General features: G+C 39.2%; 1 non-coding gene across 1 annotated transcript; it reads right to left on the bottom strand.

Moving 5' to 3' along the window:
* Nucleotides 1-2,630: 2,630 nt before the first annotated feature.
* LOC148573719 (small nucleolar RNA R71) lies at nt 2,631-2,737 on the bottom strand. The gene has a single exon (XR_015906729.1). It is a non-coding gene; the product is annotated as a small nucleolar RNA R71 (small nucleolar RNA).
* Nucleotides 2,738-15,135: the final 12,398 nt, after the last annotated feature.

Here is a 15,135-nt window from a genome sequence, read left to right as displayed (position 1 = left end):
CCAACGTTAGTGACACTCACCTTTGTCACTAACGTTGGACTAAGCCCATATTGGCTATGTTAAAAGCCACGTTAACCTAGTTAACGTGGACTCTAACGTGGAGGGAGCAAGAATCACCAACGTTAGTGACACTCACCTTTGTCACTAACATTGGATTGAGCCACTATGAGCCACGTTAGTTGTCACATTAATTATATTAACGTGGAAGCTAACGTGGAGAAGAGGGATGATGAGCCAACGTTAGTGACACTCACCTTTGTCACTAACGTTGGAGATGGCTATCAATACCACGTTAAAAGTCACATTAACTTAGTTAACGTGAACTCTAACGTGGGAAGTAGGGGCGTTCTAAAGCGTTAGTGACAAAGGTAAGTGTCACTAACGCTCTCGAAGATTTGGCAAGCCTACGTTAAAGGCCACGTTAACTATTCTAACGTGAACTCTAACGTAGGGAGAAAGGGGTACTCTCAACGTTATTGAAAAAGGTAAATCCCAGCAACGTTTGCGAAGGGCCAAGGTCAACGTTAGTGGTCACGTTAGTGCCACTAACGTTGAAGTTAACGTGGACCACTTTGGGTTAGGAACGTTAGTGAAAAAGGTGATTGTCACTAACGTTCTCAACCCCACATTTTCACTTAACGTTAACACCACTAATGCCCTAAGCTAAAGTCCCTGCCTACTTCACACTTTCTCTGCAAGTAAAGCTGAGCCCACTGAAGAAGATAACTGCTTCAACTCAAGATCTAAAGGCCCATATCCAAGACTTGAAGAGCCAACTAGAAGATCAGAAGAGTAGTATAAATAGGGAGAGCTTTGAACTAGAAAAGGGAGCTTTTGGCATTATTAGAATTACTCTCTGTATTTTACTTTCTCTGCACTTTTAGTTTAACTTTCAGAATGTACTCTCCATCTTTGCTTTCCATTCCCAGAGCTATGAACAACTAAACCTCTTTCATTGGGTTAGGGAGCTCTGTTGTAATTTGATGGATCAATAATAGTTTTCATAATCTTTCTTCTTTCTTTTCTCTTGATTTTACTAGAAAGCTTTCAATCTTCATCCAATTGAGTAGTTATCTTGGAAAAGAAGCTATTCATACTTGGATCTCTTCTGAACCTTGGAAAAAGGATGAAGAGATCATGCTAGAAATGTTTTCTCATGTTGGACCAAATTGGGGTTTGGGCGGATATGGTGACATATAATTCTCCCAATACTTTAATTTGGAAATACATGTGGTATAATTAGTGACCACACTTCATCTCTTCTCATGAGCAATTAGACCAAGGAATTGGCTATTGATCTGATTTGAGAGATTGAATTACCAAGGAATTGGAATTCAATCACTTAAGATTGCCAAGGAGATCAATGAATGCATTAATTGAGGAAGAGATGAAAATGAACTTGATCCGGAGAATGCAACATCTCCTAAGCCCAATGAATTTCCCATTTCTGATCTTACCCATTCTCTTTACTTATTGCCATTTACTTTCATGCTAAACTTCCCTTTCCCATTTAAGATTCTGCAATTTACTTCCCGTCATTTATTTTCTGCTATTTACTTTCCCGCCATTTAATTTCCTGTAATTCTCAACTCACTTTCTGCTTAGCTCAACTAGAACATTCTTCCAATTAAAGTTACTTGACCAATCAATCCCTGTGGGATTCGACCTCACTCTACTGTGAGTTTTTACTTGACGACAATTCGGTATACTTGCCGAAGGAAATTTGTTGAGAGACAAGTTTTCGTGCATCAAGTTTATGGCGCCGTTACCGGGGATTGATTTTGTATCAACAATGATTAAATTGGTGGATAACTAGATTGAGCATTTGTTTTTATTTTGTTTGATTTAAGTTCATTTGAGTAATTTACTTTCTGTTTAGCTATTTTCTTCCCTTTCCCCTACCCATTTTCTTAGTTGTTTACAATTCAGTCACTAACCTACTAACTGTTTGATATATTACATCACTCACACTAATAGCATTTCTGTAGAAATTACTGTCTTGCATCTATCTCTCTTGCTTTTGCTTTGTTGGTTGTATGACAGGTAGAAGAAGCGGGGCTTCAACTTCCTTTGATTCTGAACCTGAGAGGACCTTCCTTAGATTAAAGAGGGAAGCAAGAGGAAAGAGAGTAGTTGGTGCTGAGGAAGAGGAAGAGGAAGAGTACTTTGAACCAGACATGGAGGAGAATATGAAGAACCATCATGAAGAAGAGGCTCACAACCATGGCAGAGAAGGTCCAGCGCATCAGGCTGGACAAGAGAGAAGAGTTCTGGGTTCTTACATCAACCCAAACCCAGGAAACTGTGGAAGTAGCATCCAAAGGCCAACCATACATGCCAACAACTTTGAACTAAAGCCACAGCTCATCACCCTTGTTCAGAACAATTGTTCATTCGGAGGAAGTGTCCAAGAAGACCCCAATCAACATCTAACCACCTTCCTGAGGATATGCGATATTGTGAAGTCTAATGTTGTTCATCTTGACACCTATAGACTACTTCTGTTTCCCTTCTCACTCAAGGACAAAGCATCTAAATGGCTGGAATCCTTTCCAAAGGAGAGTTTAGCAACCTGGAAAGATGTGGTGAATAAGTTCTTGGCAAGATTCTATCCTCCTCAATGGATCAACAGGTTGAGAGCTGAGGTACAAACATTCAGACAGCAGGATGGTGAGACTCTATATGAAGCATGGGAGAGGTTTAAAGACTTGACAAGAAGATGCCCGCCAGATATGTTCAATGAATGGGTGCAGTTGCACATCTTCTATGAAGGCCTTTCGTATGAATCAAAGAAGGCAGTAGACCACTCATCCGGGGGATCTCTGAACAAGAAGAAGACCATTGAAGAAGCCATAGATGTCATTGAGACTGTAGCAGAAAATGACTACTTCTATGCTTCTGAAAGAGGCAATACTAGAGGAGTGATGGAGCCAGGGACGGATCTACTCTTACCGGTGTGGGGGCAAGCGCCCCCACTACAATTTGGAATTTTATTGAGTAGTATATAATAATAATATTTATTTGCCCCCACTAAATTATTAAATTTGACCCCACAATAATTTTTTATTCAACTTTCGATGCTTAATAGTCAATTTGAGTACTTCATATTAGATGTCTATTATAATGATGAATTTTTAAATTTAAATAAGATTGTTGTTCTTTCTTAGAAATCGACTCGAAAGAATATTATCTATTCATTTGTGTTTTTTCTTTTGAAATTAGCTTTAATTTTTTATAACTACACTAATTGAATAAACTTTTTCAACAATGAATATCATCAAGAGCTAATTGTATGAAAGTTGAATTTTAAATGATTGTTCAACAACATATACAAAAAAAAGACATTTTGATTATATTGTCAATGTTTCAAAATATGAAATATAAAAAATTAAATTTTAAATTATATGTTATTATTTAAATTACCATTTTAGTATTTTAATTTTGTAATTAGATATTTTAAAGTCTAATCATATTTTACAATAAGAAAATATAATTATAACAATAATTATACTACGTATACATAAAATAATCACTTGTACAAAATAAATTTTAAAATACAAAATACATATTAAAAATAAGTTAAATAATATATGTATTTATACATAAATCTATAGTAGATAATTTTATATCTAATTTTTTATGTAAACTTAATATTTTTATTATAAAAATTATTATCATGTTATATATATTTTGCCCCCAATATCAAAATTTTCTGGATCTGTCACTGGATGGAGCTGAACAATGTGGATGCTCTGCTAGCTCAAAACAAGATGATTACCAAGCAATTAGCTGACCTCACCAAGAAGATGGAGAGGAATCAAGTAGCAGCAATTACCACTTCAGCAGCAACCCAAGAAGGAGTGAATGAAGAAGCAGAGGGTGATCAGGAACAAGCCAACTACATTGGAAATTCACCTAGGCAAAACCATGACCCATACTCTAAAACGTATAATCCTGGTTGGAGGAACCACCCAAACTTTGGGTGGGGAAATCAACAAGACCAAGGCCAAGATCAGAGACGTCCCAACCCCAACAACACAACCCACCAACATGCCACACAGAGACCATATCAGCACCCACCTAACAACCCTTTTCAACATCCATATCAAAACCAAACTAGCCATTCTCATCCCTCCAATCTCAACTCACCATCACCATCCGAGGATAGACTCTCAAAGATTGAGACACTACTCGAGAGCATATGTAAGGAGATTCAAGACAGTAAGATGTTCCGAGAAGAGGTGCGATCTAACATGCAGAATCAAGAGGCTGCCATCAAGAAACTTGAGACACGAGTTGGTTACCTACTCCAGCAAACTCCTGTTCATAACCTTGGTAGCAACATTGAGCCAAACCCAAGGGAGGAGTGTCAAGCTATCACCCTCAGAAGTGGTAAGGAGTTGAAGGAGACCTCCAAGGAACCACAAGAGGAGGACCCAACTGAAAGGAAGGAGGAACAAGAGGAAGTTCAAGTTCCCATCTCCAATTCGCGTAAAAGGGGAGAAGAGCTGAAGCCATATGTTCCAAGAGTCCCATATCCTCAACAATTGAGGAAAAAGGGGGATGACAGCCAATTCTCAAGGTTTCTAGAAATCTTCAAGAAACTACAGACTAACATACCCTTTGCTGAAGTAATAGAGCAAATGCCGCTCTATGCCAAGTTCTTGAAGGAATTGATGACCAAAAAGAGAAGTTGGAAGAACAACGAAACGGTGATACTAACCGAGGAATGTAGTGTCATCATTCAACACAAGCTACCCCAGAAATTGAAGGATCCTGGGAGCTTCCAGATCCCCTGTATTATAGGAGAGATCACGGTAGAGAAGGCTCTGTGTGATTTAGGAGCCAGCATAAATTTGATGTCAGTAGCCATGATGAAAAAAATGAAAATTGAGGAGGCCAAGCCAACAAAAATGGCCCTACAACTGGCAGATCGATCATTCAAGTTTTCTCACGGCATAGTAGAAGACTTGCTAGTGAAGGTAGGAGACTTTATCTTCCCAGAAAACTTTGTGGTGTTGGATATGAAGGAAGGAGCCAAAGCTTCTATCATTCTGGGCAGACCATTTTTAGCCACTACTGGAGCTATCATTGATGTCCAGAAAGGTGAACTAACACTGAGGTTACACAATGAGAAGATGATATTCAATGTGTTCAAAGCCATGAGTTACCCACAAGAACCAATGGGAGAGTGTATGAGGTTGGATTCACTAGAAGATATAGCACAAGATACTCTCGAAGAGGAAGAATTTGAGGGGTTGACAGAAGAAGAGTCAGCTTCAAGCGAAGAGGTTACAGCAGCAGAGGTTCACATTTAAGGCACATTAGAAGGGAAGAGTGAAGGAAAGGAAGTACCTAAACTTGAACTCAAAACATTGCCACCCACCCTCAAATGTGCATACTTAAGGGAGAATGAAAGTTACCCAGTGATCATTAACTCAGCCCTCAGCCACAGGCAAGAAGAGAAACTACTCCAAGTGTTGCGAAAGCATAAGGATGCCATTGGATGGACCCTCGCTGACCTGAAAGGAATCAGTTCGGCCATATGCATGCATAAGATATTGTTGGAAGATGATGTCAAACCATCCATTCAACCCCAAAGGAGGCTGAATCCAGTCATGAAGGAAGTGGTACAGAAAGAAGTTATGAAGCTATGACAGGGAGGGGTAATCTACCCGATCTCAGACAGCCCCTGGGTCAGCCCCGTGCATGTTGTGCCAAAAAAGGGAGGAATCACTGTAGTCCCCAATGAGAAGAATGAACTGATCCCACCAGGACCATCACAGGATGGCGGGTGTGCATAGACTACAGAAAACTGAATGAAGCTACAAGAAAAGATCATTTCCCCCTTCCATTCATGGATCAGATGCTGGAAAGACTTGCAGGACACGCATATTATTGTTTTCTCGATGGTTATTCAGGATACAATCAAATAGTGGTTGATTCGAGAGACCAAGAGAAAACCTCATTCACATGCCCATATGGAGTGTTCGCCTACAGGCGCATGCCATTTGGGCTATGTAATGCACCTGCGACTTTCCAACGCTGCATACTTTCTATCTTCTCAGATATGATAGAGAAATTCATTGAAGTTTTTATGGATGATTTCTCGGTATTTGGAGATTCCTTCCCTAGTTGTCTAAATCACCTAGCCCTGGTATTAAAAAGATGTCAAGAAGCTAATTTGGTCTTAAACTGGGAGAAATGTCACTTTATGGTGACAGGAGGAATAGTTCTTGGTCATAAGGTTTCTAACCAAGGCATTGAAGTAGACAGAGTCAAGGTGGAACTCATTGAAAAATTACCTCCACCAAGTGATGTCAAGGCAATTAGGAGTTTTCTAGGGCATGCTGGCTTTTACAGAAGGTTTATTAAAGATTTTTCAAAGATAGCCAAGCCCTTAAGCAATCTCCTTGTATCTGATACACCATTTATCTTTGATGAAAAGTTCATGCTGGCATTTGAAAACTTGAAAAAGAGGTTGTCCTCTGCCCCTATCATTTTCCCACCTGACTGGAACCTACCATTTGAACTGATGTGCGATGCATCTGATTTCGCAATTGGGGCAGTGTTAGGACAGAGGAAAGATAACTTGGTCCATGTGATATACTATGCCAGCAAAGTCCTCAATGATACCCAAAGAAACTATACCACTACTGAAAAGGAGTTGCTGGCAATAGTTTTTGCATTTGACAAGTTTAGATCATACCTCATTGGTGCCAAAATGATTGTCTTCACAGATCACACAGTATTTAAATATTTGTTTGCCAAGCAAGAATCAAAATCAAGACTAATAAGATGGATCTTATTGTTGCAGGAATTCAATATTGAAATCAAAGACAAGAAAGGAGTGGAGAACAAGGTAACAGATCATCTATCCAGAATCCCTCATGATAAAAGAGGAACACATGATACAAATGTAAATGAGTTCTTTCCAGATGAGCAGTTGATGACGATTCACAGAGCACCCTGGTTTGCAGATATTGCCAATTTTAAGGCAACTGGGGCTTTACATCCAGACATCAACAAACACCAGAAAAGAAAGCTCATCAATGACGCAAAGTATTTTGTCTGGGATGAATGATATCTCTTCAAGAAGTGTTCAGATGGAATTCTGAGAAGATGTGTCTCGGAAGAAGAGGGACGAGAGGTCTTGTGGAACTGCCACAGCTCATGCTATGGAGGCCATTTTGGAGGGGACAGAACTGCAGCCAAGGTATTACAAAGCGAATTCTTTTGGTCCACCCTTTTTAAGGATGCCAAAGAACTGGTAAAGAATTGCAATGAATGTCAAAAAGATGGAAACTTACCCAAAAGAAATGAGATGCCACAAAATTTCATCTTAGAACTGGAACTGTTTGATGTGTGGGTAATCGATTTCATGGGACCTTTCCCAACCTCATATTCAAACAAGTACATCTTGGTAGCAGTGGATTACGTTTTCAAGTGGGTAGAGACTATTGCAACCCCAACGAATGATAACAAGGTGGTCATGAACTTCCTCAGAAAGAATATCTTTAGCCAGTTTGGAGTCCCACGAGCACTCATCAGTGATGGAGGGAGCCATTTTTGTAACAGACCACTAGAAGCTCTCCTCCTACGATACAGAGTGAAACACAAGATTTTCATGCCTTACCATCCCCAAACAAGTGGAAAAACTGAGATATCTAACAGAGAGCTAAAAAGGATTCTGGAAAAGACTGTGGGAGCATCAAGAAAGGATTGGTCGAAGAAGCTGGATGATGCTCTTTGGGCATACAGAACGGCATTCAAAACACCAATCGGGATGTCTCCATACCAACTGGTGTATGGAAAAGCTTGTCATCTACCATTGGAGCTGGAACACAAAGCTCTCTGGGCTCTCAAGCTGCTAAATTTTGATAGCACTGCTGCTGGTGAAAAGAGGGTCTTGCAGCTGCAAGAAATGGAAGAGTTTAGATCTCAAGCCTATGAAAATGCCAAGATTTATAAAGAAAAGGCAAAGAGAAGGCATGACCTCCATTTAACACCCAGAAGCTTCGAAGAAGGATAGCAAGTGCTCCTCTACAATTCCAAATTAAGACTCTTCCCTGGTAAACTCAAATCAAGGTGGTCAGGACCCTTTCTTGTCACAAAGGTCTCGCCGTATGGGAACTTATAAATCATGGAGGAAAGTTCAAAGAGGAAGTTCACTGTTAACGGACAGAGGCTCAAACACTACATGGGCAACATGGGGGAAAACCCCAAAGTGAAGTATCACCTCAAGTAATGGAGGAATCGTCGAGCTAGGGACGCTAAAAGAGCGCTTCGTTGGGAGGCAACCCAACCTAAGGTAGTTCTCTTTTCATTTGCATTTTAATAAAAATCACAAGTAGTTTCCCCCGTATTGTGAGGAGCTAAGTTTGGTGTTACACACCAAAACAATACAAGAGTGAGTGTGTAATTCTAAGTTTGGTGTTCCACCAAAGATTTCAGTTAGAATCACACTAAACTCCTTCAAGGGCAAATTGCTAGATCCAACCAATCAGGGGAACCACTTAACAGTAGTTAGTTTCTAGTTGTCTTGCTGATAACAACACATGAGATTTTCTGCATGCATTCAACCTGCTGTATTAGGCAAGGAACTAAGTTTGGTGTTCACACACCAAGTTAAGTTCCGAAATGCACAAGCATTCATGCATACTAACTATCTCTCAAGTGCTTTGGGAACAAGCAACTTCCAATAACTTTGCAGAAATTCAATCAATCTTTTGGAAAAATAGTGCACCATCATCCAAGGAAGTGAGGAAAGATGCATAAGCTATGGAGGATGACAACAAATGGTTAGCTGGAAGGCTTCACCAAAAGGTTGTATTGATACTTGATTCCATATGCTTGGAAATAATCAATTTGGAAGTCTGAATGTGCCCTTGATTAATAGTCACTCTTTAAGCTTAATGCACTAGAATTTGATGTTTGTTTTTGCTTAGGTCTATGCTTGCTAGTCAAATTGCCTGCCTTCATTTTCATCTTGCTTATTGTATGCTTGTCCTTTTAAGTCCAATAAAAAGAGATATTATGAGAGACCAGAGTGATGTTCAAGTTGTGGAGTAGGTCCTTAAATTTGTGGTGTAGTAATCACTTAGCTAAGTTGGTTCACCAACAAGGTGGGAAGGCAACTATCTGTCTTGAATCATATGCTTGAAACACACCCCCATGAGACTAGCTAAATAATAAGATCCTAATAAGAAAAAGGAAAAGAACAATAAGAGTTGAAAAAGAAAGAAAAGTTAATAAAGAATAAGGCTAGGCACCAAGGACTTGAATCTTGAGGGATGTGTCTGTGGTGCTCTTGTACCAAGGATCTGCTTGGATGAATAAGTTCTTAGGAGTGCTTCATCACTTGGTAACTTGGGTTAACTAACCCGGAATTATCAACTGAAAATCCACTATCAAGAGCAACCTTGCTACAGAACATCTAGTAACCCAAAGAGGTGCTGGACATCAAGACCTCAAGGAAAGAAAATAACAAACCATGTGCCTGTGGTGTGCATGTATGGGGGAGAGAGACTTGAGGGAGTAAGTCCTTAGGGGTGTTTCAACACCTAGCACCTTGAACCAACTGGTTCGGGAGTGTTGGCTGAAAGCTTATCTTAAAGAGTTGCCCCCTCACAGAACACTTAGCCTAAGGAAGAAATAAACCTTGGAAAGACAAAGGGATCAATAAATAAAAGTCTCAAAGGTTGCAATCAAGTGAGTATTCCAAGGCATGATAAAGGTCTGAAAGCCAATAAAGGAATGAACCTAAGTTGCTATGTATGAAACCCCATAAAACCAAGAACATGACTTCCACAATAATGATTCATTCCTCTTGTCATTTCATTTATCATTCTCTTGTTCCAGTACTTGCTTAGGGACAAGCAAGCTTTAAGTTTGGTGTTGTGATGCCAGGATATTTTGGCCAGTTTCACTAACCTTTTCTTTATAGTTTTAAGGTAGTTTCATGCATTTTCTTAGGAAATAAGCAAGTTTTGGGTAAATAATCACTTACATCTAGATTCAATCAAACATTGTGAATTTTACATGATTTCATGAGAAGTATGCATGAATTAAAGGACAAATTGTATGATGCATGTCTCATAACTTGGATCAGAGCTTTGATGCACTTTATTGCTTGATTTCAGGATAAAGGAAGCAAGGAAGAACCACGTTAGCAGCCACGTTAGTCTAGCTAACGTGATCACTAACGTGATCACTAACGTGGAATGAAGGCTAGCTTGCAACGTTAATGAGAAAAGTGATTGCCAATAACACCTTCATAAGCCATCATAGCCCACGTTAGTTGCCACGTTAACTATGTTAACGTGAAAGATAAAGTGGAAGAGAAGTAGAACTCCAACGTTAGTGGTAAAAGTAAGTGCCACTAACGTTCCAAAAGGGGCAATTGGCCACGTTAAGAGCCACGTTAACTTAGTTAATGTGAGCTCTAACATGGAAGAAGAAGATGATGCCAAAGTTAGTGACACTCACCTTTGCCACTAACATTGGACTAAGCCCATATTGGCTACGTTAAAAGCCACGTTAACCTAGTTAACGTGGACTCTAACGTGGAGGGAGCAAGAATTACCAACGTTAGTGACACTCACCTTTGTCACTAACGTTGGATTGAGCCACTATGAGCCACGTTAATTACATTAACGTGGAAGCTAACGTGGAGAAGAGGGATGATGAGCCAACGTTAGTGACACTCACCTTTGTCACTAACGTTGGAGATGGCTATCAATACCACGATAGAAGTCACGTTAACTTAGTTAACGTGAACTCTAACGTGGGAAGTAGGGGGGTTCTGAAGCGTTAGTGACAAAGGTAAGTGTCACTAACGCTCTCGAAGATTTGGCAAGCCTACGTTAAAGGCCACGTTAACTATTCTAACGTGAACTCTAACGTAGGGAGAAAGGGGTACTCTCAACGTTATTGAAAAAGGTAAACCCCAGTAATGTTTGCGAAGGGCCAAGGGTCAATGTTAGTGGTCACGTTAGTGCCACTAATGTTGAAGTTAACGTGGACCACTTTCGGTTAGGAACGTTAGTGAAAAAGGTGATTGTCACTAATGTTCTCAACCCCACATTTTCACTTAATGTTAACACCACTAACGCCCTAAGCTAAAGTCCCTGCCTACTTCACACTTTCTCTGCAAGTAAAGTTGAGCCCACTGAAGAAGATAACTGCTTCAACTCAAGATCCAAAGGCCCATATCCAAGACTTGAAGAGCCAACTAGAAGATCATAAGAGTAGTATAAATAGGGAGAGATTTGAACTAGAAAAGGGAGCTTTTGGCATTATTAGAATTACTCTCTGTATTTTACTTTCTCTGCACTTTTAGGTTAACTTTCAGAATGTACTCTCCATCTTTGCTTTCCATTCCCAGAGCTATGAACAACTAAACCCCTTTCATTGGGTTAGGGAGCTCTGTTGTAATTTGATGGATCAATAATAGTTTTCATAATCTTTCTTCTTTCTTTTCTCTTGATTTTACTAGAAAGCTTTCAATCTTCATCCAATTGAGTAGTTATCTTGGAAAAGAAGCTATTCATACTTGGATCTCTTCTGAACCTTGGAAAAGGGATGAAGAGATCTTGCTAGAAATGTTTTCTCATGTTGGACCAAATTGGGGTTTGGGCGGATATGGTGACATATAATTCTCCCAATACTTTGATTTGGAAATACATGTGGTATAATCAGTGACCACACTTCATCTCTTCTCATGAGCAATTAGACCAAGGGATTGGCTATTGATCTGATTTGAGAGATTAAATTACCAAGGAATTGGAATTCAATCACTTAAGATTGCCAAGGAGATCAATGAATGCATTGATTGAGGAAGAGATGAAAATGAACTTGATCCGGAGAATGCAACATCTTCTAAGCCCAATGAATTCCCCATTTCTGATCTTACCCATTCTCTTTACTTATTGCCATTTACTTTCATGCTAAACTTCCCTTCCCCATTTAAGATTCTGCAATTTACTTTTCGTCATTTATTTTCTGCTATTTACTTTTCCGTCATTTAATTTCCTGCAATTCTCAACTCACTTTCTGTTTAGCTCAACTAGAACATTCTTCCAATTAAAGTTGCTTGACCAATCAATCCCTGTGGGATTCGACCTCACTCTACTGTGAGTTTTTACTTGACGACAATTTGGTATACTTGCCGAAGGAAATTTGTTGAGAGACAAGTTTCCGTGCATCACACACTCATGTAGCAGAGAAGGTTATGCGAGCGGGATACCACCTTAGCCCTCACATCTCAACGTAAGCGGGACTAACCACTGTCCTTACGCCGGCGCCGCTACCTCGACAAGCGGGAGACTGTCACAGCCCTTGCCCAAGGCACATAGCGACTTACCAAAACAATGTGTTGTCACGTGAGCGGGAGACTGCCACATCCCTCACATCCGAACGTAGGTGAGAGACTGCCACAGTCCCTACGATGGAGAACAATACATGTCACAATCGCATAGTCCATCTCAAAGGCCACTGCTCATAGCATACTTTCGTTCATACTCATTCTATTAACCATAAACATTCATTTTCAAGTTCCAATCTCATCATCCATCATCAATATCTCAAGTTCATCATCAATCCGGCTCCCCATTAGTTCACATGACAACTCCATCCAACTGATATACCATGCCTAAATCACCATTTCTAAACTCATGCATAAATCTATTAATCTCAAACATAAACCCATCTATACTAGTCTTAGGACCTATTTACTAGCCACAAGTCTTAAGGAGAAGTTAAAGAAGTTTGGAAAACTAGAGAACCCTTGAAAAGTGAAGAAAAGCCATTTTTTAGCAAAACAGGGTCTGTGCGTACGCACACCCCTATCGTGCGTATGCACACTTTGAGGAAAGTGGGTCCGCGTATGCGTGCCAATGTGCTGCGTACGCATCATTGAGTTTTGGCCCATCCTGTGTACGCAGGAATAGGCAGCGTATGCAAGACTGCCTAGCAGAGGCGCTGTGCCCGGGTATGGGGGGTGCCCGCGTACGCATGCCCCTCCAGATTTGCAAAATTTTGTAAAGTTGCAGAAAATCAGGGTTAAACACCAAACTTTAAACGTTTATAACTTCCTCTACAAAACTCCATTTTTCTCAAACTTTATATCATTTTAAAGCTCTTGAGATAACCTTTAAGTTAAAACAATTTTCAACCAATTTCGAAAACAAAGGCTCAAGTTTTGATCTGTCAAAGTTCACCAAAAATCAAGTTTTACACAAAAACATCAAAAATCTCTAATTTCCAAATTCCATAACCAAACCAAACCAAACCAAAGTATACTCAAATTTAATACAAAACACTACCACATACTATACTTTACCATTCCATTGCACTTCAATCAACATCTCTCCACTATAATTCAACAAAATTCCATAATTCATAAATCAATATCCCAACCTTAACAATTTTCTCACAATTTAACTCTTGATTAACCTCATTCACCACCATTCAATATTAACACCAACCATCAAAATCATAATCAACATCAATATTCATCATATATTCATCATATTTCATATATCACACATTCCAACACTCGATGTCATCCTCTTCATCATCAAACATAATTTCACATATAATTAATCATACACAACCATCATTCAATCCTATCTTAAGGTCAACTAGCCTAAGTGTCTAGAAACATTATATATTACATAAAGAAAACCGAAACTATACCTTGGCTGATTCTCAAAATGCACCAAACACCAAAACGAAGCCACCAAGCTCGATTTAAAAGCCTCAAAGCAACCCAAAAAACACCAAAATTCAATCTAACATCATACAACATACCAACATCAAACCTAGGATTCACAAAAATAACAAAACACAAAGGTTTAGTGAGACCTTACCTTATCCAACGAGATTAAGGGCAAAATCTAACAATATTCCACTGCTAGATCACCTCTAAACAAACAAAATCACAAAATCTACTCTAAAACCAATCGTAAAAATACAAAAATGTTAGATAAGGAAACTAGAGCATGAGTTTTGAGTTCTACCTACAAACCTTAGTTAAAAATGACGGGCTCGGTGAGAGCAACACGTGGCCATAAACGGCTCGTCAATCGGAGCTCCGGATCAAAGTTATGAGTGAAACAAGATGAATGTCAATAGTGCTCTTCCTTCTTCTCCTCGCCTCTCATCTCAGCGCCTCCCCTTTCTCAATCTAGGGTAACATGAGCTGAAAGCTCATTAGAAGATGTATATATATGTTGGAATTGGGCCCAATTTAGGCCGGTCCAATCCATTAGCATTTTAGGTCCGTTTGGTCCAACTTTGGGCCAAAACCTTTAAGATTAGTGTCCAGTTTTTAATTCTAAATTATTTTTGTCTTTTCAAAATAATAAATTCAATTTTCAAAGTCTTATTTTCCAAAATACGTGGTACTGGACAGACTAGAGCCAGTACTGCCGGCTTAAGCACCGGTATGCATTTTTACAAAAATTTCCCATAAAAGATACCTTTTCCCACTCAAAAAAATTCATTGAATTCAAATTTCACCTTTTTATTTTTAAAAATATCCTTTCTATATTTTTGAACCTATTCCAGGTAGTTAAAAAATTATTATTTTATTAAAACGATTATTCTGGTTCTTACATCCTGAATCTACTGAGGCTACTTAACAGCGTTTTGTCTTAGCATATTTCCATTTCCAGTTGTAGAGCGCGTAGAAAAGTTTCTAACTTGTTGATTTCCTCGCATAGGTACTCCCGGTGCCTTAAAATTAACTTTTTGCTGGACTGCATGCCTATGGAAATTATTAAAGTTTCTTGGTACGTTCGGATAACTTATCCTTGATGCTGCCATCTTAATTCACAATCTTCCATCAGCTGACTCTTATTGACAAGTTCCACAAAATTTCGTATTTCCAATGGTACTAACGAATGCATTAGCTCATCGCAAAGTCCTCATTCGTATTTCAAATACTTCCACTCTTCAAAGTCATCTGGATTTCCCTGACAGATCTTAGAGAATCAGCACAAATTCTCAAATTTTCAGGTATACTCTGCCACTAACATATTTCATTGTTTCAACTGCATTAATTCCATCTCTTTAGCATCACGAACAGATCTAGAAAAATATTTTTTATAAAATTCCTCCTTAAAAGTATTC

This window comes from Arachis ipaensis, chromosome B2 (genome assembly GCF_059453495.1).
Source record: "Arachis ipaensis isolate K30076 ecotype BB chromosome B2, ASM5945349v1, whole genome shotgun sequence".
NCBI classification, from domain to species: domain Eukaryota; kingdom Viridiplantae; phylum Streptophyta; class Magnoliopsida; order Fabales; family Fabaceae; genus Arachis; species Arachis ipaensis.
Note: the sequence above shows the minus strand (reverse complement) of the source record. Positions and strands in the feature narration are given on the sequence as shown.